The sequence below is a fragment of the Pteropus vampyrus genome, unplaced genomic scaffold (assembly GCF_000151845.1).
Source record: "Pteropus vampyrus isolate Shadow unplaced genomic scaffold, Pvam_2.0 Scaffold27, whole genome shotgun sequence".
NCBI classification, from domain to species: Eukaryota; Metazoa; Chordata; class Mammalia; order Chiroptera; family Pteropodidae; genus Pteropus; species Pteropus vampyrus.
Genome location: NW_011888808.1, coordinates 9,268,904 through 9,296,661, shown reverse-complemented (window position 1 = coordinate 9,296,661; position 27,758 = coordinate 9,268,904). Strand labels below are relative to the sequence as shown.

Below are 27,758 nucleotides of genomic sequence, written 5' to 3'. Positions count from 1 at the left end.
CAGCATAAATACTTATTAGTCTTGAGAAGCTGACAGGTGACTTGATACCATGTGCTTCAATTTTCTTCAAGTTTTGGGGTCTCAGTGGAGGCACCTGATAAGTAGCACTCCTCTTTCTCCTCCAAACTCCAAAGAAATTAAGAAATAAAAGAAAGGAAGGTTAAATGGAGATCAAAATATCACCTTTATTACTAAAAAAAAAAAAAAAAAAAAAAAAGCCAGGTTGGAAAGGTAGCTCATTTTGAGAGCCCAGGAGGCTTGCTAAGTAAACCCCAGCATTAGGCGGACTCCCCAAGGAGTTGGAGTTACATTTTATTTTGCTTTTACTTTTAGAAAAGCAGAAGTGGTTGCTACCTCAGGATAGCAGGCTTCAATTCTACAGTTCAGAGTCAGAGAGAATGACTGTCTGCTTCCACCTCTTGCCAGCTCAGGTAGAGAACATGGAGAAAGTGACCAAGAGGAATCTGATTTAGTCTTCATTAATTAAAAAAGATCATCAGAGATATCAGTGATCCTGAGAGCCAGTAAATCACTTATTAATTACCAACAATTTTTGTATTTAAAGCTTTGATTTTTGGAGTCGTTTATAGTATCACTAAAAGGAAAAAAGTATGAATAATTTAAAGATGGGAAGATTGAAGCTTCCCTTAAAATATTTTTCATTTTAGGTTAATCAATGCATTACAGACAAAGTGAATTTTTTTCCATATCTCTTCACTTTTTTCATCATACACACACACACACACACACATAATACACACATGGAAATATGGCAAAAAGGGATAATGATCCAGATTTTTTAATGTGCTTCAGACATTTGCCTGTTAACATTGAAAGCGACAATGGTTATTCTCACCCCAAAAGAGCACTATTTACAGAGATTAACCCTTTATACCAAGTTATGATGGGAAAAAAGAATCAAAGCCCCATTTGTTTTTTGGGTAGCTTCATTTATTTCGTGTGTTTTATGTAACCCTTAATTTGGAGAAGATTAATAACGTAAATTAGATGCTTCTCATACTATCCTGGTGTAATAACTTAGAAGAAATTGAATAAATGTTATATAACAACTTAAAGGAGTGCCGCAACATTTAAAGGTTTATTCCCTGAGATTAAAGTAGAAGGGGGCCTATGAAGGGGGAGACATCTTAACTAATTCAGGCTAATGTTTACTGACCATCAAATTAAACTTGCACTAGACAGGAACACAATGTGCTTGAATGGGTTGCTAGATGTTTTATCAATTTTGATTGCCTTCATTTAAAAACTTTAATTAGAACCTCTGTTTACTTGAGTCAAATTGCGCATAAAATATTATGCAAAACATTTTAAGAGGGAATTTTAATTATACCACTAAAGAAATGCCCTTGTTCAATGTTTACTAAACACTTTCCAGAACAAGTTAATTAATACATGTTTAAATAAGTGAAAGAGGAAGAAGAGAAACAAACAAAAAACCCCGCATTCATCTTTTGTCAAGTTTTACTGCCGTTGTCAAAGAAGTTCAATTTCTAATTTAACTACTGCACTGTCACAGTGTACATGTGTAATTATAAACAATGGGGCACCAGAACACAATGAAGGCAGGCGGAAGGCTAATTCTCCCTGAAAGTAACTGCGCCTTGGTACTTCATGTTCCACAGTCATCAAATCAAGTGCTTTTCAGTTTTATTTATCCATTGTAGAAATTCTGTGGTAGAAATTCAGAATGTTCAGATGTTACTTTTTTAATTGGTCTGTAATTTGGCCTTTAAAGCTACAGAAAAATACTTTTTAATAGAGCATAATGTATACAAAAAGAAAAATTTTGATGATATTGAGTTTTTAGTTCTAACTTTCATATATTATCAACTTTTTGACTTTATCTTTTTAGAATCCTCATTTTCCATGTCTATCAATATAAGCAATAATTGCTTGTGTTAATAAAGATTGATATTGGAAAACAGTTCACAGTCTTCTAGAAAAACAAAATAAAGCCAGTCTTTTTGGGATATGCCCTGTTATCTCAGTAGTTTTATGAAAAATCAAAAGAAAAAGTATCCAAAATAATTTTGAAATCTTTGGAGACAGAACATGCACATATCCTATAATTGATTACTACCATTATTAGGGAAATTATTCTCCTAAACAGTATAATCTTCATCAGTCCTGTTACAGTTTGTTCCTGTATTGCTGAAACCGGTGGCCAAGTTTCTCAAATCCTCTATAAAGCCACAACCTGTGCAAGTCTGGGAAATGACATTGACTTAGGAGCAGGCCTCCCTTGGATGTCTTAATTGAAATTCCGCTGATGAGCCTGGCCAGGCTAGTTGGGACAGTTGAGTTAAGCCTCTTCTGGTTTTTTATAAAAATTAAATTTATGTAAAACCACTTACAATTTTTCCGTGTAAGCAGACAATAATATTAGCCAGTATTGCTTTTGATATCACTGTTTACCAAGAGCTGATCATAGGCAGTGTAAGAATAGCACATATAACAATCTGTAATCTTTGGGCTAGTTAATATTAGTAGAACACAATAAGTCAAAATATCATAAAAGGCAGTTTACTTAAAAACATAAAGCAAAAAATTCTATTTCTTCTACATATTATTTTTTCTTTAAAGAAGAAAACTTTATACCCAGAATAAGGCATGTTTGGTACTTAAGCATGCCACTGACTTGCTCTGTAATTTAAACTGGCAGGGGAAATAGAATTACCTAATGTATTTTTCCTAATAAAATAAAAACCTGAAGTGCCAGCATATTTGCACATCTACCAATTATGAAATGCGTTTCTCTGGATATTAAAACTAAGCCAAAACATAATTTAGTCCTATAAACTACTGTTAAACTCAGCTATAGTTCCATTTGGAGCATCAGGAATTGTTATTTGATTAACAATTGATTAATGGACTTTAATGTAATGGTTTATTTTTTCCACTACACAGTAGAAAGTTTTTGTAAAATGAGCATTTTTCTCCTTATAAAGAAAAAAATATGTGTGTGTGTTTGTGTGTGTGTATGTGTGTGTGTGTGTATATATATATACATATATATACACACACATATATGTATTTTTTAAACACCTTTAAAGTGCCTTTGACAGTCAAGTATTTCTGACACTCTGACTTTAGAAGATGTGGCTCTGTCATTGATATAGAATTTCTTTCAGATGACTATAAATAAAAATCAGGTATCCATGGTTATAAATACTCCATTTTCTTTAGCAACAGCAAAAAATTTCAATTAATTGAATCTCAGCCAACCACAAATAATGCCAGAAGTGCAATACTTGGTGCTCCAGGTCATGGACAACCATTAATTAAGATGCAAAAGATCAGCATGAAAGGCCCCAAATACAGATATTTTTCCCAGGATTTTTTGATGGGTATGGACTAAAGTATCTATAAAATGCAGATTCAGCTATATGGGAAAAGAGGGAACTGGGTACAATCTTTATTTTGCTTGCTCTGTCATTTTTGAAAATGAAAATGAAAAAATCTTACTTCACGATTTTTATTCATAGAAAAAAAAACACTTTGTATTTCATGTTATCTTTATTTTAAGGGAACACCAATTCAATGCTTTCCATTGGAGAGATGGAGAAGACTAAGATCTTTTTGAAATGGTTAAAGCCACCAAATGTGAAATTTGTAAATGATGACATACCTTATTTAGAAATGTTCCCCACATTGTTGAGGCTAATAGAAATTGTTTGAGACAACCCACAATCTTTCATAACATCTAGATTTTTTTTTGGCAGTATGAGTGTGTGTGTATGTGGTGTGGTGTGTCTATGTTTTGCTTTCTGGAATATAGCTATTTCTTCATGTTGCTTTATGGCAGTTGTGTTCAAACAAGAACTCTGAGAAAAAGATCAGTACAACTTGTTAGCCTCCAATTTATCATCCACCTATACAAGATTTAATGGTTGTGTTAACCCGGAGTCGTAAGAATAATTATAGTCTAAAACAGGTCCTTAAAGTAAAGAGATGAAAAGAATTATATAAAGAGAAGGCTGTCATGAAGTAGAAATTGCACAAGCAGGGAACTTTCATCATGTCGAGTAAGTACTTTAGTATGGAATTCTTTTTTAAATTAAGGTGTCTAGTAAGTTGGATGAAAATAAAATATATATGATAAGCAGGGAATACCTTGGCCCTGAGTAGTTGGATATTAGTGGAGAGGTGTTTTTTTCTTTCTCCCAAGTCATTAGCCAGCTTTAGTTCACAGAAAAGTTATTTCAAATGCTTGCTTTGAAAGACTGCTTTGAGGTCTGCTTTTAATTTGAACATTGAATAGTATCACATTCGTTCCAATAAATCTTTTTTCTTGTTTTAATATCATTAGGAAGAAAGCCTCCCAGGCCAGAGTGAATAGTGTAATTGCTTAAAAGAAAAAATATATAACATACGTAATTAATATAAACTTTTAAAACAACTTCCTTATGTTGGCTAGACACCTTTGTTTATATAGGATAGACTTTTAGTTTTTTTAAAAAACTAAACTACGTTGAACCATATGGAAAGATCTAGAATAAGATCTTAGCAAATAACCCTTCACAGCTCTTTCTCTGGTCATATCCATCTTCTCTGGTTATATCTGTTTGGGCCGCAGGTCAGTTTTACAGGATCCTTAATTTTGCTAATAAAATTAGAGCAACCCACATTCACTCAATCTGAAAACTTCTAAGAACAAGATAAGGGTCATCATGAAACTTTGGTCATCAATTCTATATGATAATTGCTTTGAAACTTTCCATATGTTGAAATGCTCTCATCAACTGAAAAATATTTTTCGGAAAACTTTTTTTTCCCCTCTTTAATTCCTCCCCATACTTCCACCCCTGACCTATGGATGTTGCCGTTTCCCCTTAAGAACTGGATCTCTGAAGGTGGGGCGTCTCTTCCCACATGCTCGCAGCGTACACACTCACCTGGGCCTGGCATCCCTGGGGCCTGGCACCCCTTGGGTATGGTCCGTGGCTCCACCTGGGGCGCGAACTCGGGATTCTGCGTGTAAAGCAGATGTGCTAACCACTACACTATGGAGTCGCCCCCTGAAATTTTTTTAAAAATAGAATGCATTGCCACTTTTCCTAGTGCAACAGATTGCTGTCATCATGTACGACATTTCCTACTGCTTACAGCTAAAGAAAAATGACTTTGGCACTTTATCTGTTTGATGAGGGATTGTCATTGCAATTGCCCTATGAGACATCAAGCCACCTGCCACAGCATGCCTGGCTGTTTTCTTTTCAAGGCAATCCTCTCCAGTCAATGGAGATAGGAAACCAATGTGTCACTGGATAGAAGTAGCTGGAGTGTTCTGGCTAAGAGAATGGGCTTTGGAATCAGCCAGATATAGGGTAAAAATTTTATTTACTTGTGTGACTTTGGACATGTTATATAACCTTGAAAGTTTTAGCCTTTTTACCTTAAACTGAAGATGATCATATTCTGGTCTCAGGGTATGGATGTGGAGATTAAATGACAGGGTGTACCGAAGAAGTAGTAGATGCATAGTAGCTACTGTTAAGTCATTTTTTGGGTAAAGATCTGATGAATTGATGACTTTCGAGATGCTTTTCTTTTCTACAATGGCTTTTCAGATAAGGGAGCTCGATGATCCTCAAACTTTTCTGCAGAGATGTCCTGCGTAAAGATTCCTGGGAGGTATGTATTATTGAAGTCTTCAATTTTATCTTAAAACACTATGTATATTTTGCATTCTACTCAATAATAGATCTAAATGGCTTTATTACTAAAATCAGTTTTGCCCCTCAAATCTTGTAAATTAGTTGCTCTGGTATTACCTTCATACTGTGGCCTCTAGACCATATATGGTGTAAGAAATGCCAGCATGGGGCTCACTGGAGAAAGACCAGAAACCTTAGACTTGCGTAAACTCTGTTTTTCAGTGCCTTCATACAGGTGATAGGTGGGGCTCCCTTTCTCTGACCACCCCATCTCATTCCAAAATGAAACGTAGGCCAGGTAGTTTCTCTCTTATGGATTATCCTCCTCTTTTTGTTTAAAAATTTAGCTGATTTGGCTGAGAAATAGGGTACAATTGGGTAGAACATGGAGAGAACAAATTTCTAGTCCTTAGTGAAAAAAGTTAAGATATTAAATGGTAAGTCATATGCCACTTTATACTGCCGCTTACACATCCCTATTTGGAGTCCACTTAGAAAATATTAAGATGACCTTAGAGTCAATTGCTCTAGAAATTATGCTCAGTAGAGTTTGAATCTCAGCCTAGGAATCTTAGGAAACTTGTGGGTGACTGCAGATTAAGTGAGAAGGAAGATTAAAAACATGCTTTGAGCGGCTGGCTATGCAGACAGCTGGGTGCTTTGCTTAGGCTTAAAAACATTTCTTTTAAGTAAAAATCTACGATGATAGTAAACCATCATAATTAATGAATAATCAATCATGAGTTCATGATATGAATAATAAAATCATTGTTTGTATCAGTTCTCAACCTTCTGTCACTCTGATAGGTTAAAGAACTATTTAACTTAAAAATAAAACTCTGTAGGTTCCCCTGCTCACCATCAGCCCTTCTAATTTCATAAGCTGGGACACACAGGCTGAGGAAATTACAGAGGTGAGATGATGCTTGTTAACATTTCATCCTGGACAAAGACCCATAAGGTAGATGGGAAAGAGAGAGGAAAAGGGAGAGGGAAAGGAGAAAAATAAGGACAAACTCTGTGTGATCCATTTATAACTAGAGAAAGGATCGAAATCAAAATGTAAATTTATCTTCCACTGTCTGTTATGTTTCATTCAGTGGAAGTAATATTTACTTATTCCTAGGGCCCATGACACTTTTGGCCTTCCTTAGTTCATAGATGGGCTGTCGTCTCAGTTCAGTGGTTAGATTGTGTCTTAAACAGGCAATGATCAAACTAAACCTGACTTAGTGTAAATCTTCCCTCCTCAGCCGTGCTTGCTTCCTGCTTGGAAGAAATATGGTTCTTCTGCCCCCTCTCTCCAAGCCCCTGGCCTTCAGTTGATTAGCTTTACTTTCTACTCCCTGTCAATGCGGAGTTGTTAACGGGGGGGACGGTAAGGTTCCAGGCCCATTCAATTGTTCAAGCTGCTGTTCTGGGTAGCTCAGGTATGTGATTAAAATGGACTTTCTTCTCTTGGGGCACTTTGATAGGCTCCCAGCGATTCTCCTCAGAGGTTTTCTGCCTCTGGCCCCTCTTCTACAGTTCCCTTGCTCCAGTCACATATGGTTCTATTCAGGATGGCCTAAGAGGACTCCTTCCGCAGCATCTGCACACTTTGAGACCATACCGTTTCTGCTGAGGTCTCTTTGGTCTTCTAGGCAGTTCCATTGTATGGAGCCCAAGATGACCGCCTGCTGGGTCTTTCCTATTTGGCCCACATGTGTCGCCAGGAAACACACATCCATATCCTGACAAACTCTGATCCATCCTAGTGCGGCAAAATGCCTCTGGCACTGTCACCTAAATAGGAGTCAGGCCCTCTCTCAGACCCCAGTCCACAGCCTACTTTCCCTCCCTCCAGCGTGAGTCAAGAACTAGACATTCTCTGTGTCTCCCAACAGCAGGGAACACAGCTCACAACTCTCTAAGTGGTCCCACTGATGTCTCCCTTAATATTGAAGTCTCTCTTGATTAGGTTTACAAAGAAGGGTGGGGATTCAGCAACGACAGAGCCCCTCAGTAATCTCATTTCAAAAATCCCCTTTCATCTTCTCCATCTGGTGAGGTTGCCCTTCACAACAACTTATAAATTCTGCACATGATGGAAGTTGAATCTATGTCCTTGTTGCCCACTATCTTGGTAACTCAGTTTCAACTGAGTTAGGAAAGTCTTCATCTTCATTATACACAAATATAGCTTAATTCAGTTAGGAAAAATAGGCAAACTCTCCACGATAACTAAAATTTAAAAATATATAAACATGTCATCAACTTTAAGTCACTGCAACATGTTTAACTTTGCTGGCAGGTAATCCAGCACTTAGAGTTTGAATTGACCGTAAAAACAAGTCTGCACAAAATCAGTCTGAAACTGTCATAAAAAGATATGAACTTTAAAACTGTATCCAATTTACATCATGAAATTTTCCTTTAAACGTGATATTTATAGGCTTGGTGCGAACCATGTTAAATGAAATCTGAAGCAAACATTTCCTTTGCACGTTTTCATGTGATGCCTTTGATTATACTGAACAGAGAGTAGATAAGATATGCAGTAGGGTCCCAGGCTTAAGCATGAGCTGTGTTTACCTCCAGGATTCCAGCAGTCTAGATGTGCCTTGCAGACTCTTGGGGTCTGCCTGTCCAGAGTCTGTGAGTGTGAGACACCATGATGCCTCCCAGAAGAGAAATCATCCCCAGGGAGGGAAGTGTCAAGCAGACAAGCCTGCACCTATAATGAAACCTCAGCCATCACATGAGAAAGACAATTCTGAGTACAGTACGATGCTGCCATTTGGTTTTGTCCCCTTAGGAACTCAGGTCTGAATCCTAGGGAGGAGAGGGTTGCAAGTAGAAACTGAAAAAGCTGTTTTCACTAAAATCTTCTGAGACACTGAAGGTTCAGATGACCTGACTAGCCCCAAACCCCAATATCTCTCTGTTCCTACCTGGCTGGAAAAAGCAGACCCTTCTCTGTTGAGACTGATACAGTCTTGCTTGAAGACAGCCTAGGAATCTCCAATTGGGATAGTTACCTTGGAAGGGTATGCCAATTATCCTCACGTCCTCACCTTGCCAACCCTCATTGCCTCTAGACTTGTATCTAGCAGCAGACCTCAGCAGACTCCAGGGGGCCAGTTACAAAATCTGACCCAGGAGAAGAAAGCTCTCACATGAGAGGAACTGCAGGATTTTAAGGAATATGTTTTGGAATGGATTCTAAGGGCGTTATACCAGTTAGGGAAGAACACAACTCTACATTGGTCATGTGTCAAAGTGCCAGAGTTGTTCTCTATAGGCTGGTGATGCTACCATTGAGATGGGCTTTTTCATTGCCATAGTGACGCTAAGCTGCCAGGGTGACAGAGGTGATGTGCAGCATGCGAATTCAAGAGGCAAGGTGGGTGTGTTGTTATAACAGACACCACAGCAAGAGTGGTGATCAAAGAAGGGTGACCTGCAGAAACCTTTGGTGGTGTCTAATGGATCATGGAGATCTGAAGAATGAAATAGATAGTCTGCTAAGGTCCTTGACTTATAGAGCTGAAAAATTCGAGATTTGACAAGCAGAGTTTCTCCATATAGAGACGAAGCCACTACCCAAAATCTAAGATTTGAGACAATTCCTAGACCTGGTAACTGTGAATGAAGAAGAGGTTTGGAATCTTTGAGATCGGACCCTTTATACACCCCAGTCTTCCCCCAAGGGACCTGTAGCCATTTACCAGAGTTACTGTGTACCGGGGAAAAGAGAGACTCTGAATCCTTCATATTCTTGGTGGTGGCATATCTCTGAATCTCCACTGGTATGGTACTGCTTGTGGTTTACTCTGTTAGAGAGAGGGATCTTCACTAAGTTCCACTGATTCTTTCTATTTCAATGCTTGCATTCCAGGAATCAGGGAGCTAATGTAGAGATTCAGTTCCTGGGTTTATTCCAACTTTATTCTCTGTACCTGAGATGAGGTGGGCAGAGGGACACTTGCTCTGAACTGAGGAAAATCCTGGGGCCCAGACACCACAGTGGTACACTGGTCACAGTGGGGATTTCTAGAAGTCCGGGGGAGTATGAATTTTTGGGTCAAGCCCACCTCTCAGTGGACCCAATGGGTCCATAGGTCTGCAAACACACTTTGGTTATTTTTTCAGTGGAGTTGAAAAACTGAGTCACCCTGCAAGTTGACTTTGCTTGCCTGGGACTTTTTCAAAGCCTTACAGCTTAAGGAGAGAATGAATTGGAGCATCGTGTCCAGATATGGTATACATTGTCTATAAAATCCAAAGAAATTCTCATCGTTCTATAGGGAAGATTAGGCAGCAATTTGTTTGCAGGTCGGTTCTATCAGACCTATTCCCTTCTGGAATAGGCACTTATCCTGGAAATAGATTTGCTTTCCCTGCACGTGATGATTTGGCCACTACTACCATCCATGAACTTTCATTGCCGTATTTGCTGTTATAGTAAGCCACTTAACATTGGTCTGACTAAGAAACGTCTTTTACAGGGGAAAAAAAAGCAAAGTATGGGTGGATGGTCATGGGATTTTTTTATTTTTACCGTGTACACTATAGCAGGTGGCCTATTGAAAACTCAGTTATAGCAACAGTTGGGAGACAACATTGTAAAATCAGGTTAATGTCCTGTACAGGATGCTCTAATCTAGTGAATAACATATGGTACAGTTTCTCCATAAACACAATTCCTGGGGTAGAGTGGCAGCTCTCATTATTACATCTACATTTTTCTTGTAAATACTTTATTTCCCAGTCTCTCAGATTTGGCCTTTGCTGGTTTAAAGATCCGAAGACACAAAGGAAAATTACTTCCGCTAGGATATATAACAACGGGTCTGTTTACTTGAGTGTTGAGACGGTCACCTGGTTATTGGGCTACACATGCAGCTAGGTCAACAGGGAAAAAGATGTCCCTGTGTTTGCGGATTCATTCTGATTACCAAGGGGGAAATAAGGTTGGTGTTTTATAATAGGAGCTAAGAGCAGCCCAGGGACCCTCTTGAATAACATCTAGTACTGCCATGTAAGATGGTAAAAGTTAATGGAAGAGAGAACAACTGTATGGCAGAGACTGCAATATATTCACCAAAACACATTTCCTTTTTCCTCCTAGGCACAGACTGTATGGCTAGACTATAATTCTTAGACTGCCTTGCAGCCAGATGTAAGCTTGTGACTGAGGTCTGTCAAGAAAACCATTACGTGCTACTTTCAGGCCTAGCCTATAAAAAGCTCCCATGCACTCTTTTACACTCTCTTTTCACAGAGGCGGAATGCTGAGAATTCCAGGGCTATAGGGGAGGGCAGAGGTATAAGATAGAAGGAGCCAGGGTATCAGAAGGCCACTATCATCCGACCAAGGACACCCTTTTTGGGCTTTACTTAGAAGAGGAATAAAGGTCCACTGGGTTAAACCAGTGAAAATTTCAGGTTTCTGCTATAGCAGCTGGCATGACCCCGACAAATGACAAACCCCTTAAAAGCATGATTATCCCATGAGTCAGTGGCACACTTCAGAAGAGAACCTGGCTATGGGCATTTTTGCCTGTATTCTATCCAAGAGCGATGCTTTCTGGATGCAAGGATCCAAATAGCAAGAGACCACAAAAAGCTCCAAACACAAAGTTTGGAAGAGGTTGAGCTGGAGTGTATCTCTCACCTTAGAAAACTGTGTCGTGTTGGATGCCTGAAAAACCTACACTTGGTTCACATGTGAGAGCTTTATTTGAATGCCTGCCACGCAGACACTGTTGATGGCCAAGGAACACTTGCTTTGTCCATTCTCTCTTCTCTGTACCCAGAGATGAGGATCTAGGACTAGAAGATTGGTGGGAAGAAGGAGGAAGGAAATAGCCTGTCCCCAATCCAATGTCCTGGAGCCGCTGCTTAACTAAGGCCAAGAAAGTGAAAGAGGTTTTAGGTCAGAGCGACACCAGAATTTCCAATTGGACAGGACTAGATGGGACTATAAAAATAACAAGGCAACTGGAAAGTTACGGAATTTGACCAAGATAAATAAGGTGAGAAAGAATCGAGACAGCATGAAAGAATGTAGCAACTGAAGAAAAAGAAAACCACTTCATGGAACAGAAAACTGACCTGTTAAACACAACTTAGAGCGAAACTATAGTCACACTCTCTGTGTTGCCACATGAGCATGGAGAATAATCAGAACGAAGCCTAGCATTACGTTTTCTGATTGTGGGAAAAACAAATTCATATTAATAAATAAAAATTGCTGTGTTTCTTCTTGGCAGTTGGTAGGCTTTCTGAGAAGAGTTAGGTTTTCATAAGGAGAAGAGGGAGGGAGGGGTCGATGGAGCTGCTGCTCATGGGATGTAAGGTGATGGTGTCATTTATTCAGCATCGTATTTTCTCCAAGAATGACCTAAATGATCTTACTATGTCCTACCATGCTTTGTCTCTAAGCGAAGGTCGAGATGCCTCGGGCACTGATGTTGATGACAATATTCCCTCACTGCTTCTGTTCTGGCACAATGCAGTTGCTTCTACCTCTTTTCTCCAAATTGAAGAAAGACATACACAATGTTAGCATTTTCTAAAGTGTGTTCCACAGGAATCTAGTTCTATGGTATGTTTATATAAATGCTATAGAAGTAAAAATAATCTCTGTGATCAAATAACTTGAGTAAATCTGGATCGAACAAAAGGGAAGAGTTTTTTCTTTACCATAGAACTTCTCAGCCTTTATTACACTAAAGTGTGTGGTGGAGCTCATGACAGATACTGAGAGCAAAATTTCACAGACTTCTAAGTCCACAGACCCTCTTTTTACCCCAGATTGTCTTAGAGGACTGAGTGTTCATCGGCCCATACTTTGAGACCTGCTGATCCAATTCATTTTCCCTTTTGCAGAAAAATTCACAAGTAACGAATTGATGTGAATAAAAAGATAAAGACAGTGAAATTCTTTTCATTTATCTAAAAGACCATTTGAAGAATTGTCTGTGTTAAAATTATGTGCTTTTTTTCCAGGACTAGAGAGAGGGCAGACCATCCCTTGATAAAGTGGAGGCTGGTGAAACAGGAATGCATGTTTCATCTCAACGCTAAAGAGCTATGGGTTCCTCTGTGGCTCTTCTAATATATAACTTTTGTGCAAGTGAATTTTAAAGTGAATATTATGCCTTTGCCTTGTCAGATTTTTCACTTTTCTTCACATGCACCACCTTCAAACTGCCCGTGTGGATAAGAGAAGTAGCACTTGCAAGTCATACGTTTTGGTATAATCAGGACAGACCCTAAATTCACCTTGCTTTTACAGATGGCTTTATTAACCATTCATTTATAAATATTTGTTTCATATACTTCTGAGAATGCTCTTTTTTACCATTTGATATCTTTATATTAATGTTTTCTAATGAGCAAGATTTCATTTTTAAAAAAATTCTGAATATAAATGGAGAAATAATCTTCCCCCTGAAATAGTGTGGATTAGAAATAAATATGGATTTGGTAATTATCTAAAGTGTGTGACCAATAATTAAATCAGTTCTCATTATTTATAAAATAAGTTTGAACTTGGAGTCAAGAAATCTAGTTTTTTTTCCTTCTGTGTTCCTAATAAGTTCTGTGGCCATTGGCAAGTTTCTTCACTTCTCTAGGCCTCAGTTTATTCAACTGTAAAATAAAAGGGCTGGCAGTGATATCCTCTAGGAATCTTTTGAGCAATAAAATTCTATGATTCTCATACTATTTTTTTCAAATTTCCACATTTAGTAGATTTCAATATGTATCTGTCACTGCGATGCCCTGCAGAGGAAAAGTTATGATTTCTGGAACCACACATCCATGGTATGTTGAAATAAATGGAAATATACCCTATTATTTTCTAAAGTATGAACTGGCCTCGTTCTTCCAGCTATCGGTCAAAATTGTGTTTGGGCATTTGGATACTTAAGTGTCATTTTTTACCCCCTAAATACATATATAGAGAGAAATAAATGTATGATGCAGAATTCAGAATAACTTTGAGCTTCTGAATATACTACAATGCAATTAAGAACAAGATTAGGAAAAAGCTAACATAGCACAGAGCTGAGGCAAAATTTTCTAGAGTTGTGCTGTTCAATACAGTAGCCACTAGTTACATACATTTATTGAGCACTTGAGATGATGTTAATCTAAATTGAGATGTTGGTAAAATATATACCAGATTTTGAAGACTTAGTGCAAAAAAGAAGTAATATAGAATTAGTAATTTAAAAAATATTGATTACATGTTAAAATGATAATATTTCTGATGAATACGTTAAGTTACATAAAATATATTATTAAGACTAATCTTGTTTATTTTTACTTTTTAAAATATGGCTATTAGAAAATTTTAAATTACATATGTGCTCTTATTATATTGCTAGTGGATAGCACTGTTCTAAGGGATTCTGTCTTGCTAATGAAGGTAAAGATGCTTTAGATACCAACCTGGATTCTACTTTCTCCCCATAGAAACATTAATCTATATAAGTATTTGTAATTTTTTAAGTAGGCTCTGTTCCAAAATTTTATGTCATTTTTCTCTCAATTAGAGTGATTATTTTTAATTGAAACCAATATTATGAAAAACTGATTAGTTTGCCAGCTCAGCTCTACAGAATTTTTTTACCTTTAATGAAACTAAAATATTGCATAGAAGCAATGAAAATATTAGAAAACAGTACTACTGAATTGATAGTAATTTAGAAAATAAAATAAAACAATAAATCTTTTTGTTTGTTTCAATTATTTATACTTGAATTAATTCTGTTCAACGAAAGGAAAAATACGGGGAGATGGGAACCTTCGATATGGCTCTTCAGACGACTTTTGGACAACTTCGAAACTTATAGTTTTCCTTCTCTTTAAGACGTATGTGATTCTTTCACTACCTTCTTACTTATTGCCAGTAAATACATAATTACAGTAATTGTTTTGATCTACAACAGTGAAAACAAAAGGGAAAGAGAGAAAGAATTTAGAAAGAATTCTTCCTGTCTACTTTCAAGGGGACAACTGACCTACGAGCACTTGTTTTGAGGTTGGAGGAAAGTAGAACAGCTTTGGGGTAGGAAGGAGTGAGAGGGAGCAGAGGCCACTCCTATGCACCACCTTTCTTTGAAATAGTACTCGGCCATGGGTACATTTCAGTTCTCAGCCTGAGTGCACGGGGTTCTACAATAGCAATATAATTTTTCCATTTGACTGTTTTTTGTTTTTTTTTTTCAGAACACTTAAAGTGAGCAATAGAGCTTGACTACCTTAAAGCCAGCTACCATCAATGACAGTTATATCACAGACTGAAAAATCCTTAAATGTAAAATTTAAGCTAATTTTAAAAACTACCAATGGCTAATAATCTAATCAATCATGCCTATGTAATGAAGCGTCCATTAAAATAATCAATTTGTTACTTACTAAAAAAAAATCAAACGCAAGATTATCTGAATAAAGATTTAGAGTGTCTCAATTTCAGAGGGTGCGTTTTCTCCCCTTTTCGAGTTTTCACTGAGAGAAAGAGCCTAAAGTAAAAAGAGGAATTAATGCCTATTGAGCATCTTCTGTGTACAGGCATTGTGAGAGGTGATTAAAAATCTTTGGGGATTTTTTAACTATTGCAGTAATCCTGTGGAGTGAACATTATCATCCCCGTGGCTGGTGAGGAAACTGAGACTCAAGAGTCTCCGAGAAGTGGCATAAGCTGCCCACGTTTGCACAGTGAGAGGTCGGAAATGGATTCAGTACGTTGTTTCTTAAAAGTCCATTTAAACTTGCTGCTTCTCCTGCTTTGTGTCCTAGAGAAACTGTGAGAGGAAGAACATGCGTGGAAGAGAAGAAAACATATTTTACACACGAAGAGATATCAGGAAAAAAAGATTGAATCTATTCTTTTACCTCTGTCTCAGGAATGAAATGTCAATTTTTAATTATTTGGGTAAGTTTGACCAGGGACTAACCTATGAAAAATGCTGAGTTGAGGGTTAGAGATCAAATATGGAGAGTCTCAATTTGTTACTATTTGGGAGGAATAAACTAGAATCTCTCTGCCTTCAGCCTGCCCTTGACCTTTGAGGTGAAAAGTGTGAAATATGATCTCTCAGGACAATAAATGAGTAGCTAGTGGATAGCATGGTCCAAAGTTTATGCTGTATATTCTGGGGTGTTGATCAAGTGTGGGAAATCATATGGCTCTCACTATCTGCTGACACCTCCATCCTTTTGGGCACACAGATTTGCTCAGGTCACATAACGTCCTTGGGAGCCTACTGAGTGCTCCTTTTGGCCTTGTGATAACATTGACCCTAAACTCTGTACCTGATTCATTCTTTTCCAAAAGATACATCTCTCATTGCTAACCACTTATTAACCATTTTTCCTTATGCTTACCTACCTTATTCGGCTGCCTTAAATCCTCTCTGGAACAAGCTGAGATTTAAGTAAATAAACTACCATTCATTCTTAAACATGCTGTCTTGCCAAATAGCTATTTTTCCTCAGGTTTAAAAGTATGAAATGGCTAAACTGATATATAGTCTTAAACATACAAATCTATGAGGACTTCCTTCCAAAATGAAATAAATTTTGCTCTTTACCATCTTATCAGCATGATTCCACACTACTCCCCAAACATCCAAAATCACATTGAATAAGGCACTAACTGTGATTAAAGACAGTTAGGGGAGAGAATGGTGCATTGGGACCCTCTTCTTCATTCAGTTGTTAGGCACAAATATTGATGTGAAATCCCAGTACGAGGAGCCAGATTTTCATATTCTTCTGATCAAAACAGGCTCATAGCTAGCACACTCAAGTTCAGATAGAGGACAAAATAACACGAGGAGACAGGGGCAGTGGAGATGAGATCCCTTCTAAGCAGAGCCTTCCTCTTTATCCCCCAAAGCATCCCAGCAGATTAAAAGCAACAAGGCTACTAGCCAAAGAAGTTGGAGGGGGTTTAGTGGTGTTTGTGGTAGGAGAGAGCATGTGGCAATGAACCCTGCCAAAGTTCACCACACGGCTGAACCTGAGAAGGGTTGTGTACCCCTGAGAACTAAGTTGATCAGATGGGAATTTGCCTCTTTTTTCTGTGCTTTGCATCACCTTTATTTGTATCACTTCTTAATTAGGGGAATACATTGTGATACTTCAATGTGTCATTACAAACTATAAACAAAATAAAGTTGAATGATTTGTTTCATTGAAAGAAAAGTTGATTGAGGTAGTTATTAGTAAACTATAAAGCACCATGAAGATAATTCATGGTGCTTTATAGTTTACTAAAATGGTGTGAGCATTATCATTATTTAGTGATGTTTTCAAATTTTCCCATTTTCCTGTGGTTAAAGAAAATTACTTACATTTAGCCAATTGAGTATAGAAAAGAAATATTGTTTGCCAAAGTATAAAATTGCTATTTACACTTAAACCATTAATAAAATTTATACTTAATAATAAATGTTTTTACTTTTTAAAATTATTTATTATTATTATTTATGCTCACAGCACCTGGTCTTCCTAGGTGGTCTCCCATCCAAGTACTAACCAGGTCTGACCCTGCTTAGCTTCCGAGATCAGACATTGGGCTTGTTCAGGGTGGCACGGAGGTAAACCATGAACTGTGACTCCACTTGGGCATAAGCCCAGGACCTTCTACATGTAAAGCAGACGTGCTAACCGCTACATTACGGAACCACGTCCAATAATAAATATTTTTAGATATCTGCTTCTTATTCAAAAACCTGACAAGTGTTTTCTAGTTCAAAACATGAATAGCAAAAAAGAATGAATCGTTAGCAATTAAAAGCAAATAAAACTACAAATATCAATCTTGTTAGTACAAACGATAGATATAAATTAATATAAATAAGATGAACTAATGTCCCAAAAATGTCCATGAGTCCTTTCTTCTGATTGGAATACAAAAAACTTTAAAACAAGTATTTTATAATAAATGTGAATTATATAATTTTTAAAATTAATATCCTACACTGTGACTAAAGTATAGCTTCTCGCATGTGTTATAGTATATTCAGTTCTCGGCCTTTCATCTTGGATTAAAAAATATGTTTGGAAATGAGATTGTCTTTCATTCGTTCCTTGAAAACAAAAAATTATTTATTTGAGTTCATTGCTATAGATAAATTACTCATTTGAGGCTTGTTTCTCTAAAATGAAGGGTTTAGGCAATCAGTCATGCATAAAATCTGTTATTTTTCCCCACTTAGTCCAGTAGCTGCTTGCAGAGAAATTGCATGAATAGTGGGTTTTCACTGTCATTACGGCAAACTGGAGACAGAAGAATAAGGGAGAACAGTAGAAATCAAATAGAGGAAACCTCTGAATGTACCATGATGGCAGACATCAATAAAACTGTTGATTTTGAAATGAAATCACAGGACAATATTTTCTTACAAATATATGGGCACAGAGAAGCCACTCAAGTCACAAAATTATTCTTCTGTTGTTATTGGCTCTGATATAATGTATCGGCTGAAAAAGTGGAATTTTCCTAACTTTCTAATAGAGCAAAAAAATGAGTCTTATGTAGCTTCAAAATCATGAAGAGTATATATAACTATAACTATATGTATAGTTATAAATATACATAAAGAGCATATATGTGTGTGCAGATCTATATATACCTGTGTGTCTGTATATGCGTTATGTATATGTATATATATGTACGCATTTACAGATATATGTGTGTATATATATGTAATTCAGGTTAATCACCAGTATAATAAGAGGCCTATAATAGGAAAGAAGGTCTGGAGTCTAGAAAAGGATACAGGTTTATCTCTATAAACTCTGACTAAATATATTGGCAGGGTGTGGGGAGGGTTGTCAGAGAACTGAAGCAAAGAAATGGAAAGAAACGAATGCTGCCGTTCTGTGATTTACAGTGAGATCTCCAAATTGCCAGGGAATGCAGTGGTGGACCGGAATGTAATTCTCCATCCCCTTTCCCTTCCCTTCTAGATTTATAGGGTTCTGAATGGCAGACATTAGAATAATAGCATCTTAACTCTTAGTAACTTTCTTTCGGTGTCATTACTCTGTTATTACTTTCCCATTCTCCATCTGTGATAGTTTTGCTACATTTAAAGATATAACTTAATTAGTAGACACACATATACTCAATATATATGATAAGGCTTTGATGTCATGGTACAATCCATTAAAAATACAGATAGTTTTTTAAAATTTTATCCCAGTATATAGAAATGTACAAACTTATATATTTCCTTTTCTTGTATTATTTTAGCATAATCTTTGCATATATTTAAAAATCTCGTGTGTCATAAGTTTTTGTTTCAACATCAGAAAAGAGTAACATATTAATGGAGAATAAAAATATACCCTTAAATATAATTGTTAGGCTAGAGGTTTATACATGTCCAGACTTTAAAATATATTTTGTCAAAATATTTGTTAAGAACATACTTTAAACAGAATAGCATTGTGAAAAAAAAAAATTTGAGATATTGACTATCACCATAATTTTCCATTCATTCAGAAGTCATCAGAATTAAAAATTTAATAATTTAATCATTTATTGAAAACTATTTTTGTGTTTCTAGTTGCCACAGACACAGAGTCCTGCCTTGTGAGGTTTCCATTGTGGTGGAGACAGACTGTGAACAAGTGCATGGATAAGTAAGTAATATGTTTGGGGATCATTTATAAGGCCCATGCAGACAAAATGGACAGAGTAAAGGGAGTCTGAGTTATAGAGAGTGAGGGGGAGCTATTTTATATAAAGTCAAGGAAGACCTCTCTGTGAAGAAACTGGAATCATGACAAGCCACTCATTGGAAGAAGTGGTAGAAGTTTCTAGTCGAGGAAATGCCAAGCGCCATTGGCCATGGAGGAAGCAAACTTTCAATGATCTTAACAGAGCAAAGCCAGAGTAACAGAAGTAGAGCGAAGTAGGCGAGATGACCAGAAACTGTAATGAATAACAACGAGTAATAATAAAAAATAAGCCAAGTTTGATAATTAAAATGTATGTACATGTATGTAGTCTGTATATATGTGTAGATATATAATATGTGTGTATACATATATGTGTTTATGTATGTGCGTGTGTATGTGTATATATATATGTCGATGTATGCATGTGTATGTAAATGTATATTCAATTATTCATTGCACTTTAATAGTATGGTATAGTGGACTTTGGATTGCCCACGTTGGCATAGTGGCTCTTCCATGTTCCAGCCCTGTGAGCTTTGAAAGGTTATTTAACATCTTTATGCCTCTGTTTCCTCATCTGTACAATGAGGATTATTAAAGTACTCACTTTGAAGGGATGCTGTGAGGATTAAATGAATTAATACACATAAAGCCCTTAGAATAGTGCCTGGTACATAATATGTATATGTGGCACATAGTATAATTGCTATATAAGTGTTACTTTTATAAGTTCCTCAACAACTAGCATTTTATCCAGGTGACTAGAATATATCGTAATTATTAATTTCAATTCACACTCCCACAGGCAAAACCAACAGTCAAAAAGCCTGACTCAATATTTCTTCATTGGGCACTAATATTCATTTACTTGAAAAACTAGTTCAAACTTTTATTATTTTTGGAATATTTCATGCTTAAAGAGGAAACCTCTTTTGCTTCTAAATTGGGACAATTAAGTGTTTCTGCCCTGGATAGATGGTGCAGCCAAAAACGTTTTCTAGAGGTTAAGGGTGCATTAAATACATGCCCACTTGAGGGAGCTCCAAGATTTCTCCTGGTCTTCCCAGTCTTTTTAGCCCTGGACAGGGTGCCCACTACACTGGGCTTGGGTTATATACACTGTGGAAGGAAATTTTTTAATGTCCAAAATTTAAGTTTGGGAAAAAAGTGCCAGCCGGGTAGTAAGCTGCAAATTATTTTACTGTTTTCCAGTTATGTATTTAATTGAGGGGAACAGAAACCTTTTTTTCTTTTTCTTTTTCTTTCTTTTTTTTTTTTTTTTGAGAACTTCAAACAGCTCAGCTGGAAGCACAGGAATTAGCATAAAGTGAAATATTTATGGGAGCTTAATACTGTTTAAGACTCATTTTCTCCTTGCCTTAAGACAAGAAGTCAAATTAACCATTTCTAATTAAAGAGTTGGAAACAAAGTAGTGTGAAGCCAGAAGTAGAAACTAAATGGTAATGTCTAAGTTGTGAAGTGTGAAAAAGTCCTTTGACATAGAGGTCAAGAGTGAGAAGGTACAAAAGAATATCCAAAGAATGAGAGAAACAAATCAGTGTGATTTAAAAAGAAATAAAATTATGGTAGACTTACTACCACTCCTTCTTATATGAATATTTTTCCTCTTAGGGCAGAGTTCTACAACTGGATATGATAATGCCCCTTTGTCTCTCTGTATCAGTGGTTCAGCTACAAAGAAAGCATACACGCAATTTCAGAATGAACTGGGATTGCTTTATATATGGTTCGTGGTTCTGGCCCAAAGGAACAACCATCCATTAAGGATATAGGAAAGGAAAGAAATTCTCAAAGACTAATGACGACACGATCCTGGAGCCTCCAGGCCACTCTTCTCCTTATTGCTAAACTTCTGTATATATACACAATGATTTGCCTAAAATATCAATTTCATGTACATATTTTAATTCTAATCGCATCATGAGTGAACTGTTAAAAAGAGTTTGAACATTTGGCCCTTAAATCACTATAAGCTGAGTCATCTAAAGATGAAAACAAGGCAACAGAGACTGCTACTCAGAATAAAAGCAAAACATTGCATTAGAATATACTTTCAACAAATTATAATTAAAATATAATCATGTGAGCAGAAGTAAATTAAAAAGAGCATATCATGCTTCTGGCATATTCTTTATATGCTTAGAGATTAAATTTTAAAGTTTGTTTGTCTTAACATGGACTTAAGCATTTTACACAAAGATTCATGTCAATCTTTTCATTTAAATTTCATGAAATTTCCTACAATTGTTTCTTTATTAATTAACATAATATTTTTATGGTGGGGCACTATATTTTTAAGCTAATTTTGTACGCATCTCAAATTTCCCTTCCGTGTTATCTTGGTTTTGACTAAACTGAATGGATTTGTTGTGCTACATGAGAACAGGATCAAGATTATGCTGCAGATGGTTTTTAAAATAATTTTTTTTTATCGTTTCCATTTTTCATGGAGCGTTTGTTTCTTTTTTGCTTTGCCTGTAAGTCTTTTCTCTTGTTTTTCATAAGTACATTCCGTCATGGTTTTAAACACCTTCTGTTGATTTCTTAAAGATGAAACAAGATGATCTGCCTTTTGAGGACATCTGATGCTTTTGTATTTTTCCTTAAAAAATAAATTGGAAGTGTATTTTAATGGTGTTTAACATAAAGAATTTAATACATACTCATGAAAACTGTTTCTCTGGCAAGTGAGTGGAAATGAGCTGGCTTTTTGAAGATTTTCTCTGTGATGGCTACGCAGACAAGCCTGTGCACTGTCTGTTTACATAATATCCATCACCCCTTACTTTGATTCTCCATGTCTTTTTGGAGCAGTTATCAAAGGGACAGAGCGGACTTTCTCCCTATGTATATTGAGTTGATCTTTTAATTTGCAATACAGACCTTAAACATTACCCTGAATGAGTACTTGGCAGAAGACACAGGACCTCTGCTTCTTAACTACTGCTTCTAAGTTGGGACTTCAGGACTTTTTGTGCAACTGGGGTATTCTGAAATAAGCGGGATCATTGTAATCCTGACTTTGTTATGGAGACCAGACACAATGGTGGCAGAGACAGCATTGGCAATTAAAGTCAAATACAGTCAAAAACAGTCAAAGGATGTAGAAGATAGAATTTAATTATGAAATAGATAACACTCACTACTCAATCCTAATTGTCATACCAGGATTCAAATCAAGTGCCTATTGATCACCAGCCAGGAGAATGGATAGCCAAGCACCTTACATCACCATGGGCAAAAGAATCAGGCCACAATTACACTGCACCTTAATAATCCCAATTAAGAACAACAACAACAAAAGCAAATAGAAACTTCTTTTTATTTACTGTAACATTAAGTACTGGGAAATATTTATTCAATTGCTGTGATTGTTGGCAACTGGATTTCTTTTTCTCAGAGTTAGTTCTTTTGGACTCTGGACTTTCTTTAATTCTCACAAGTATTTTCAGAGTTATGATTCTTTTCATATAAAAAATTAACCACACTTATTGGTTTAGCCAATAATGTCAGGGGAACTAGAGACCTATAAAGCTTCCCCGTTGGCACCAGCTATACAGCCAGAAGATGCGAGCTGCCGTAACAACTTGTCACAAATGCCTAACAGCTCCAGAGAAAAAATATTTTCCTGAGCCTCCAGTTCTTCATCTGTTTTGCTTTTCCTCAAACTTCACAAAGATAACGGGCAATATGCCTTATTTCCTATATACCGATCTCCTTTGGCCAGACATTTCATTTCTAACCAGTATGGTGACCGGAAGTGGAGGACAAGTCTGTTACGCAGAATAGAACAATGCAGGACTTCAAGTTGAAATACTTGGTTTGCAGTCCTTGCTTTGCCTCTTCTTCCCTTATCACTGAATTAAGCCCCTTCACCTTCATTAGACTCAATTTTTGGATACAGGGTGGAGCTCATGGGATGTTGTGTATTTAAGAAAGATTAGGTTAGGGCAAGTTGGTCATCTTGGAGATACCATACAATTGCTAGATAGTGTTGCATGAGATTGAGCTGTAGCATCGAAATGGTAAAAGAACTAACTTTAATTGAACACCTACCTAGTTAATTGTCATTATACTAGGCACTTTTACATTTTTATGCCCTATGAGAGATATGATTTTCTCCATGTTACAGGTGGGGAAGCAGTTATGAAGAGATTAAATAACATGCCTAAGATCACAGAGTTTTGCTATTGGCAAAGCTGGGATGGGAATGTAGTTATGTCTAACGCTGGGATCATACTTTTTTTAATTTCTCGAAGTTTGGAATCAAGGTGAATGCAGCTTTCTTCTTCAGATGATTCAACTCCTAAGTCCTGGCACAGGGGATTTGTGGTTAGCAGAATAATGTTCCCCTAAAGATATCCACTTTTTTTTTTTGGCAAGGCAGCCCCCTAGTTGACCTCACAGATTGCAAGGACCTCGTCAGCTTACAATTCCTTATTTTTTATTTTTTACGCCTATAGCACCTGCTTTTCCTAGGTGGTCTTCTATCCAAGTACTAACCAGGCCCGACCCTGCTTAGCTTCCGAGATCAGAGGGAATCAGGCTTGTTCAGGTGGTATGGCCGTAGACTATCCACCTTTTAATACCCAGAAAATGTAACTTTAAATTGCACAGAGAATCTGCAGATGTGATTAAGTTAAGGATCTTGAGATGGGGAAGGTTATCTGGGTAGGTCCAATGTCATCACAAGTATCCTTATAAGAAGGAGGCATGAGGGTCAGAGAAAGAGATACAATGGTGAGGCTCAAGTCAGAGGCAGAGATTTGAAGATGCTACACTGCTGGCTTTCAAGATAGAGGGAGGGGCTGTAAGCCAAGCAATACAGGTGATCTCTAAAAGTTAGAAAAGGCAGGGAAACAGATCCTAGCAGATCCTCCCCTGAAATCTCCAAAAAGGACACGGCCCAGCTGACAGGATGATTTTAAGCCCAGTGAAACTTCTGACATACAAAACTGTAATATTATAAACTAGTTTGAAGTCACTATATTGTGGCAATTTGCTACGACAACAATAGGAAACTAATACAGGATCATTGTTTCTTTCCGAGGTTCTCAGGCTTTGCTTGTCTATATGTAGGGTGGCTCAACTAGAATTCTTTAACTTAGGAGGTGGGTGGATCATGGAGACAGTCAGGGAGTGTCTGAGAAGCACAATCACATCTTGTGGCTGGGATGGGATCTATACTTGCCTTTCTAAAAAAAATAAAATTGGGGTTGAAGGCCATAGTTCTGGAGAAAGCCTTGGCCTGTGAGGTTTAGCAGGAGGTGAAGGATCTAGGGTGTCGGCTCTGATGCACTGCCAGGGAGGGGAGCAGGTGTTCATTCTAGGACCTTGGGAGACTCAGAAAATGTTTCTGTTCCAGAATGTTTAAAATAGTAACTTCCCGAAATTATAAAGTGTATACTTCCCAAGTATATTTATTTATTAATTATATTCACATATTTCTGTACTAACATACAGTTTATGGTACTGAGCAAACAAAAATATAAATTTAAAGTACATGTGACAAAAATAATTAATAAAGAAGTTCAAATATTTTCTTACCAAACCCCAATCGATTATCTTCCATATTCACTATGGAGTGGTATAGAGCATGAGGGTGGTTTGGGTATTGTGATTTGATGGGTAGAGGGGGCCTCTTCCTAATTTCCTTCATCTCTTGCCCAATTTAGTTTAAGAAAAGGGGTGATATGGGAAACGCTGAGAAGGAATCTACCCTCTCTGAGTTAGCACATGACTCAGAGAGATTGAGAGCTTTGACATTTGAGGTGCATTGCTTCAAGGGAACCCTGTCTGCAGGTAACATGCTGTGCTTAAGAGAAGGGGTGCAGTTTCCAGGGAGGAGTAGTTTTCAGGCTTTGAGATTATATGGTTTTAAAAGATTCACCATTTTCTTATGAAAGTCATGAGATCATATTTCTTCACATTCGATTATGAGGAGCACAAAATACCGCAAACTCCTTAATTAGTTTTACAGAGTGATTTGACTGCATAATAAAATGAGGATTGTGGGATTTCCCTGTTCTCATCTTCTTCAAAGGACTAATTTTCCACAACATAGTTATGGTCCTAAACAATTTCTGAAAATAAAGAAGATAATGAGTTTGTGTCCCTAGTTTGTAAAAAGCATTTTGCCAGTTCAAGAGAAGGATAAATCAACAGCTTTCCTACTATGAACCATCCTTCAGGGAGAAGTGGTTCAAAGAGGTTGGAACACTGTGGGAAGGAGCAAAAAGGGACTAGAAGTTGAAGAACTGGGCTCTGATCACAGGCTACTTGCTGTGTGAGCGTAGTCAAGTTGCACGACCTCTCTGTGTCTGATTAGAAGAGATGATCACTTGTATTCTCTCTGTTTATGAGATGGCAGAGTGTATTTTTTTCTGTGTGTGAAATGAGAACATTTTTTCTCAAACTCTCATATCCAATGGGCTTCTCAAAACTGAACAGTATCAGACTATTTGAGGAAAGACCCCACTTTAGTATAGTAAAGAATTAGGGTAGAACTCAGGACTCTACATTCCTCTTGCTAATTCCATGCAGTATGGTGAATAGAGTCAGTATTTGAGATGTGAACCCTGGTCCATCTACTTTTGAGCCATGCAACTTTAGGGAAGTTATTTAACCTCTGTACTATTCAGGTTCCTTATGCACAATATGGAGAAAATCGTATCTACCATGAAGTATCGTTGTGAACATCTGAATGCATAACATAGTTGGTATAGTGTATTTCTAGAATGGGTTCTCCGTTGTGTCTATAGCAATAATAATATAAAATACAAAGGATACGTTATTTATACCCTCCACAACTCTAAGAGATATGACGTAAGCCTTCTGTGTTTGTTTAATGCAGTTTCTCCTATAAACACAAGGTCCAGAGTCACTTATGCATCAAAACACAGAAGTTAGAACAGAAATTAAGCCATATAAGGACATGATTACCAGAAAATCTTTCACTGGATAGCTCCTTAAAACAGAGTATCATGACCTCAACACTATTGACTTCAGGCCAGGTAGTTCTTTGTAGTAGGGGCTGTCCTGTGAATTGTAGGATGTTTAGCAGCAACCCTGGCTTCTACCCACTAGATACCAATAGTACCTCCTAGTTGCAGCAGCCAAAAATGCGTCCAGACATTGCCAAATATTCCCTGGGGGCATCAGCCCCAGTTGAGAATGACTGCCTTAAAATTATGGGGCTACACAACACAGAGAACCATATTGAAATATAAATATTGTGAAGTTACTTGTTATATTCATAAAGACTAAACATGCTAGTGAGAGTGCCTAAAAGCTTGTCTCTGGAAACTTGGTGTTTCACTCTACCTCTAGCTACTCATGTGACTTTAGATAATTTATTTAACCTAGCAAAATTTAAATTCTCTTATTTGTGAAATGGGATAACAATCCTACATGCCTAACAAGTCATTGTGAGGATTAAATGAGATAATGTCATGATGTCAGGCCCACAGAAATAGTAAATATTGGTAATTGTTCTTTCATTATTATTTATCACCACAACACCACCACCATCATTATCATCATCTATAGATCCTTCTCTATGCAGCACTGCAGTAGAGTATACCTTTAAAAAAAACAATTATTTGGGAAAATACATTTTTTAACTCCTTTATGGGATTTCAAACTTCAGCCTTCTAAAGATGTCTCAAAATATCCATCTTTTTATTTTTTGACTCATTCATTCATTAACAATCATGATATTGGACACAGTTAAATATGCGTTTCATTCAGAGATGCCCACAGGAAACCCAATGCAACATACACCACCAAAACCAAAATGTAATGTTAATGGAAGTTAACGAGAGACAAATCGTTCCATAGCACACTAATTAGTTTTTTAAGAATTAAATCACTGAGAGCTGCACATTTTATAAATAGTTACCAAAAAGAATAAAATAAGAATCTCCTTAAACTATTTAAACAAAGTACTGGATTTATACAACTCCTAAGTTCCACATTAGGGAGCACAAGTACGATTCCCAGAAGGAGGGATAAGGTTATGAAGCTTCTGTTTCTCTGAAAAATCCTAATTTTATTAGCAGCAAAATAATTAATTTTTGTGACAACAAATTCTTCAAGGAGAAATAAATAATAAGTCAGAGCAATGTGAGCAAAGCAGTTAAAAGGAGGTGAAAATACATCAAGTAAGCCTTAAGAGCAATTTTTATCCCTGACTGTGAAACTATGTCCCAAAATCTGCTTCATTTTCAAAAGGCTTTTAAATAAATATGCATGACTCAAAAGACATAGATGGTATCAATGAGCTTGCAGAAAAGTCAGCTGGAAAGGAAAACGGGGAATCGTTTTTTTCCAAGTACTGAAAGACACTATATAAATTGAAGAAGTGT

General features: G+C 36.9%; 1 protein-coding gene and 1 pseudogene across 2 annotated transcripts in view; both read right to left on the bottom strand.

The window, feature by feature from the left end:
* The window catches only part of CDH6 (cadherin 6), a 118,813-nt gene that overhangs the window by 60,636 nt on the left and 30,419 nt on the right, over positions 1–27,758 (bottom strand). The window lies entirely within an intron of this gene.
* Positions 23,847–23,964, bottom strand: LOC111737484 (annotated as a pseudogene).